General features: G+C 39.6%; 1 non-coding gene across 1 annotated transcript; it reads left to right on the top strand.

Annotated features, from left to right (window-relative positions):
• The first annotated feature begins 2,825 nt into the window (after positions 1–2,825).
• Positions 2,826–2,932, top strand: LOC121983494. The gene has a single exon (XR_006112543.1). It is a non-coding gene; the product is annotated as a small nucleolar RNA R71 (small nucleolar RNA).
• The last annotated feature ends 3,087 nt before the right edge of the window (positions 2,933–6,019 follow it).

The raw sequence follows: 6,019 nt of genomic DNA, 5'->3' as shown, positions 1-6,019 counted from the left end.
CAAGCCGGGCCCTCATGATGATATTATGTTCAAGTATGTATATGATATGTTTTAAAAGAGACATGATGCATATGTGCATTCCATGATACATGTTTTAAAAAAAAATATACATCTTGCATCTACATGCACATATTTTATGAATTATTGTTTATGCACTATTATGAACAGGTATGAGTTATGATACATGCTTACAGGATATATGTCTCATGATATGTGCTTACATGATATGATATGTTTCATGATATGTGCACACATGCTATGCTATGCTATGTTATACTTCTTATATGAGATGATATGTTTACGTTATGTTCCCTCATGCTATGTTATGATATGTTATGTTTCTTATATGATATGATATGTTCTATGTTATGATTCCCCATGCTATGTTATGCTATGCTATGTTTCACATGCTATGTTGTGTTATGTGCTTTATGTTTTATGAGTAGGAAAGGAGCTCATTAAGCCTTTGGGCTTATAGTTTTATGTTCCTTGTACTGCAGATAAAGGCAAGGAATGGATGAATTAAGGGGAGCAGTAGGAAAGGGCAATGATGATGTGTGTGGAAGTGGCATGGTGGATAGATCAAATTAAGTTTAAATCTATATTTGGTTAAATTTGTGCATGTGAACTAAGTTTGGACCCTATGCTTATGATGATAGTTTGAGCTAGTATGTTATGCTCTTATGATATTTTGCTCAAGTTAGAATAATTATGATATGGTAAAATGCTAATAAGTTATGATTCACATGCCATGTTTAAGACAATCAAATGCATATGATAAATTTTTAAGTATGTCTTCCGCTGTCATGAGTTTATATGCATTAGTATGTTAGGTGAATGTAAGTAATCCCGTCCCTCTAAGGGCAGTCAGAGTGTCCATGGAAGGGCGAGCGTTACACTTCTTCTCCTTCTTCTTCCTACAACTCAAATTAGATTCTAAAGAGATTGAATTGAGTTTAGGAGATACCTCTTTCTTACCCATAGGACATCTACTCTTGTAGTGTCCCTTCTCATTGCACCCGAAACAAATGATGTGATCTTTTGACTTTGCTTCGGTGGAGGTGCTTGCTAGATTGACCACTTCCAAGACCTCTTCTTCTTCTTCACTTGCCTTGGAATTTTCTTCAATTCTTGAGGATATAGATGCTATATCTTCCTCATCCACACTTGTGGATGACCTTCTTCATCCTTTTCCTCAAATGTGACCAAATTTACTTCCTCTTCTTCTTTTGATGTTGAATTGGTCTCCACATCCGATTGGTCCTTCTTCTCCTCTTGGACCACTTCATCACTTTCTTCGGATTTTTCTTCTTCTTCTTGTGTAGGCAAAAATTTCTCCCATGGTAATTTCTTCACTTTAATCCACAATTCATGGGCGTTCTCATATTTACCTACACCACTTATCACATTAGGAGGCAATAAATCAATTAAAATTACTATTACCTTTGAGTTTGCCTCCGATCGTGAGGTTTGCTCCTCAATCCAATGTCGTGTTCGGAGCTTCTTTCCTTTCTTGTCCTTTGGGACTTTGAATGACTCCTTTACCACCGTCATGGTGTCCCAATCCGTGTTGAAGAAGATCTCCATTTTCATCATCCAATAGGTGATGTCCCCAAGGCTTCCTCGTTCAAACTTTGGAGGTTCAATCAAGCTGGTCATCTTTTGCCTCCTTGGCGGTTAGTCCAATAGAGAGCGCCCTCGCTCTGATACCACTTGTTGGGGGATCGGTGACCGGCTTGAAGGGGGGTTGGATAGACGGCGCCCCCAAATCGTTCGCTTTCTACGTATTTGTTAGTCGCGCAGCAGAATACAAATAATACAAACACAAATATGAAAGCTAAATACAAATACAAAGAACAAGAAAGAGCAAGCAAACCAACACATGTTGATTTACATGGTTCGGAGATAAAGCTCCTACTCCATGGCTGTCCGTAAGGTGGACGATCCCTATTCGTCGGTGGATTACTCCCCAGAAGACTCCGGCTAGCTCACGTAGCTCCTTGTCGGTGGAGAAAACTCACCACAACTCTCACCAAGGACTCTTTACAAGCTAGGGAACAAGTAGACTACTAATAGAGATTAACCACCTCTATTTCGTCAACCTCAACCAAGCTCCCAAGGCTTAGTTATATAGGCCACGGGTTGGAAAACCCCGCCTACCAGTCGACTGCTAAAACATGCAGTCGACTGCCCTCTGTGGAAATTCGACCGTTACATCCCAACGGCTCGATTCCACACTAACCGAGCGAACAGAGACATTCTGTTCACTGCCAGTCGACTGCCCCAGTCGACTGCACCAGTCGACTACTAAAACATGCAGTCGACTGCTACAGTACTGCTACAGTAGCGCAATAGTCCTGCTACAGTAAAACCCTAAAACTAGTATTTTACTCCGAGTACAATCTCTCATGCACTCGTACCCTCACCCTTATGACTCATTTGACGCTTCATTTGCAGCTTTGACCTCTTGCCTTCAAGCCTACTTCCTTTGGCTCTCGTCCCTCGGATGCATTCAAGCCCGCGGCTTGTCCCCAATGCCATCCTTCGCGTATGGCTCGAAGTCGCTTCCCTCGGCCCTTGTCCTCATTGCCTTGTCCACGGTCCCTCGGATGCTCCATCCTTCACCGGACCCGAAGTCATCAACCTGAGTCACATGTGTATCCTGCAAACCTGCACAACTCAAATACACATATCAAATACAAGGGTGAACCTAACTTAAACCCTTTGCCCAAACACCAAAACACATGGTCCCGCGGACCATAAGGATTGCTCCAACATGATAGTTGATACCATTATAAAATGTATGCAACACTAGCCACTTCTCCAATCCATGATGTGGGCATTGTCTGAGCATATTATTGTATCTATCCTATGCTTCAAATAAAGATTCTGAGTCTGACTGTTTGAAGCTTGTAATAATATTTCTCATATGAGCAGTCTTACTTGGAGGATAGAATTTATCAAGGAATTGTTGCTCACACTGCTTCCAAGTGGTAATGCTATTTGCTGGTAAAGAATTTAGCCATTGCTTGGCTCTGTCTCTTAAAGAAAACCCAAACAATAATAATCCCACAACTTCAGATGGAACACCATTCATCTTTATATTTCCACAGATTTTATAAAAAACTTCTAGGTGCTGATTAGGATCTTCATGTGGTCCACTTGCAAATTGATTCAGTTGGAGCATAGTGATTATTGTAGGCTTGATCTCAAAATTATTAGCTTCAACAGAGGGTCTTGTGATGCTAGAAAAAAATCCTCTGGCATAAGGTGCTGCGTAATCTTTTAGCGATTTGTTTGCCATATTTGAGTGCACTTGTTCTTCTAAATGTCTTTGCGAGGATTTCCTTTTATGAAAGGTTCTATCAATTTCAGGATCAAAAGGTAGCAGATTACCTACAAAATTAGATTTTCGCATACAAGAACAAGATTGCAGACATATGAATCACAGATTAAGAAGAATGCAAAGTAAAATTACAGAACATAATTACAAAACTAGTTACAAGTTACTTATAAGAGAAGAAAAGAAAAGAAAAGTTTAGTCTAACTCAAATGATAATCTCTAATATTATAAACGCAGTCCCCGACAACGACGACAAAAACTTGTTACGAACCGTAAGTGTACGGTTACATCATCAGTAATAAGAAAGATATCCTATCCATAGGGATTGGTTATAACCACTAAAGATATCTCAAAACAAATTAGCTAAACAATCAACAAGGAATTTACATGTACTACGAAGCAAATAGAAAATAGAAATAGAAAGGTAGATGCAAAAACTAGATTTTATAAAAGTTCCAAGTGATTTGGTTTCTTTGTAATACTTATCAATGTAAGATGATCTTCCAATCCTATCCTCAATTGTCATGCATTTTTAAGAAGTCGCCGGTTGTCTCCTGCAGAAGACACCGACAAGGGACTTATATCTACACCTTAAGCATTTAAATAGTCATGATCCCTATGAAGTCTATTAGCGGGGCAGCCCTATCACGACACCTCTCGGTCATATAACATAGAAACACACCACTAATCAATTCACATTAAGATATAGGGAATAGTACATCTATCTATCCCACTTCTTTGTAGATGCTTGCTTCACCTTTCAAGGTGATCCCCAAGACGTCCGTTAACGAGACATCCCTGTCATGACGCTCCTCGGTCATACAATCTAGAGAATACCTCTACAAGTTCCACAAGATATACAAACATCCAATCTAGAATGGTAATTAGATACAAACACAATAATCCATATAAGATTGAATAGGCACAGAACAAAACAACATCATTGAAATAGGAAGTTGAAAAATTTTTGAGATCTTACATCAATTCACATCACAAATACTTCCTCTGTCCTAGAACAAGAAGATCTACCTCATGAAACAAAGGAAAATATCCGAAGACAAGAAAATCATAAACATTTCGATCCAAATCAAGAAGATAGAAAAGAAATGCTTATCTAGAGATGATGAGTGATCTTCGGAACCAATCCTTTCTACCGGAGTTGAATCGTGGATGGGAGCGTCTTTAGGTTGCCGAATCAAAACCCAAAAGATGGAGAAGAGCCTCAAGATTGGATCCCCCCAAATGGAGAGCCTCCCCCTTCTCAAAGGAGAAGAACTCTTTATATAGAGCAGGAGTTTGGGTGCCACACGGCTCATGTCATGGCCGTGTGGATCTCACATAGCCTCAGCTACTTAGCTCTTGGCCAAGGCCACACGGGCGTGTGAGATTCACACGTCTGTGTCATGCTTCATCTCTAGATGGCTCACACGGTTGTGGGAGTCACACGTCGTGCCAATCTTGACCTCTGGAAATGCTAAAGGGTCATGTGGCACACACAGCCTGACAATGGTTGGCCTCTGGAAAGGTTGCACAGCCATGTAGATCTACACGGCCGTGTTCTGATTCTGCTTCAAAAAAATGACATGGTCGTGTGAATCCACACGGCCATGTCATCCTCCTCTTGTGCTGATGCTACACACCCGGTCTGCTCCACACGACTGAGGTCATTTTCCTTCGTGTTCCTTCGACATGGTCGTGTGGCACACATAGCCGGTGCTGACTTCCTTCGTTTATTAATTAGATTTACCATGAACATCATTTCCTCTCCAAATTCGACTCCTATAGATAGAAAATACACAAAAGCAGATATCCAAACAAGGAAGAGTAAATATGCTAAAAGTAAAGCAAGGAGTATGAAAATGCATAGATAAAGCATGAGTAAAATATAGGAATATGCGACAAAACATGCTAAACAAGTGTATAAAATCTACGTACATCAATGGAACCCTATGATATGAAGCTACATCCTTCGTAGCCTTAGGTTTGTATCCCAAACCTCTATGGCCATTGGATGACCCTTGTTGTCCTAAACCTAGGTTATGCTATTTTTATCCCTTAAGGATACTTTCCATTCTTTTTAGGGTCTTTTAAATTTTGTCAAGCCTTGACCTCAAGACTTGATTTTCTTTCCATAAATCCCTAGATTTTGATTTATCATTAAATCCTTGAGCATTTCTATAGGCTTATAACTAAGGTCCTTAGTGTTCTTACCTAGTTTATCTACCTACCTAATCTTAGGTGAGGTAGTCTTAGCATGAAGAGCTATATATTTTTCTTTAATCCTATCATGCCTTCTATTTTTATGATAAATAACATTAAAATGATATAAAGTTGAACTAGCATGCTTTTTACCATGATTTAAAGAAATTGGCTCAACAAATGATACCTTGGGTTTGCTCTTATAAGCTCCCCCTTGACTCTTGCTTCCTTCTTTGAATTTGGTTAGTTTCTTCCCCTTTGAACATTGTCTTCGATAATGTCCATTTTTCTTGCACAAGAAATACACAATGTGTTCGTTGCTCTTCCTTATCACAGGGCCAACCTTCTTAGGCTTCTCCTTAGCCTTGGGTTCCACTTGAACCTTCTTCTTGGTCAATTTGGGGCAGTTACTCTTGTAGTACCCATGCTCCCTACACTCAAAGCAAATAATCTATTTTTTATTATTAATTGAACTAC

The sequence above is a fragment of the Zingiber officinale genome, chromosome 5A (assembly GCF_018446385.1).
Source record: "Zingiber officinale cultivar Zhangliang chromosome 5A, Zo_v1.1, whole genome shotgun sequence".
Lineage (NCBI taxonomy): Eukaryota > Viridiplantae > Streptophyta > Magnoliopsida > Zingiberales > Zingiberaceae > Zingiber > Zingiber officinale.
This window is presented reverse-complemented; position numbering and strand designations above follow the sequence as displayed.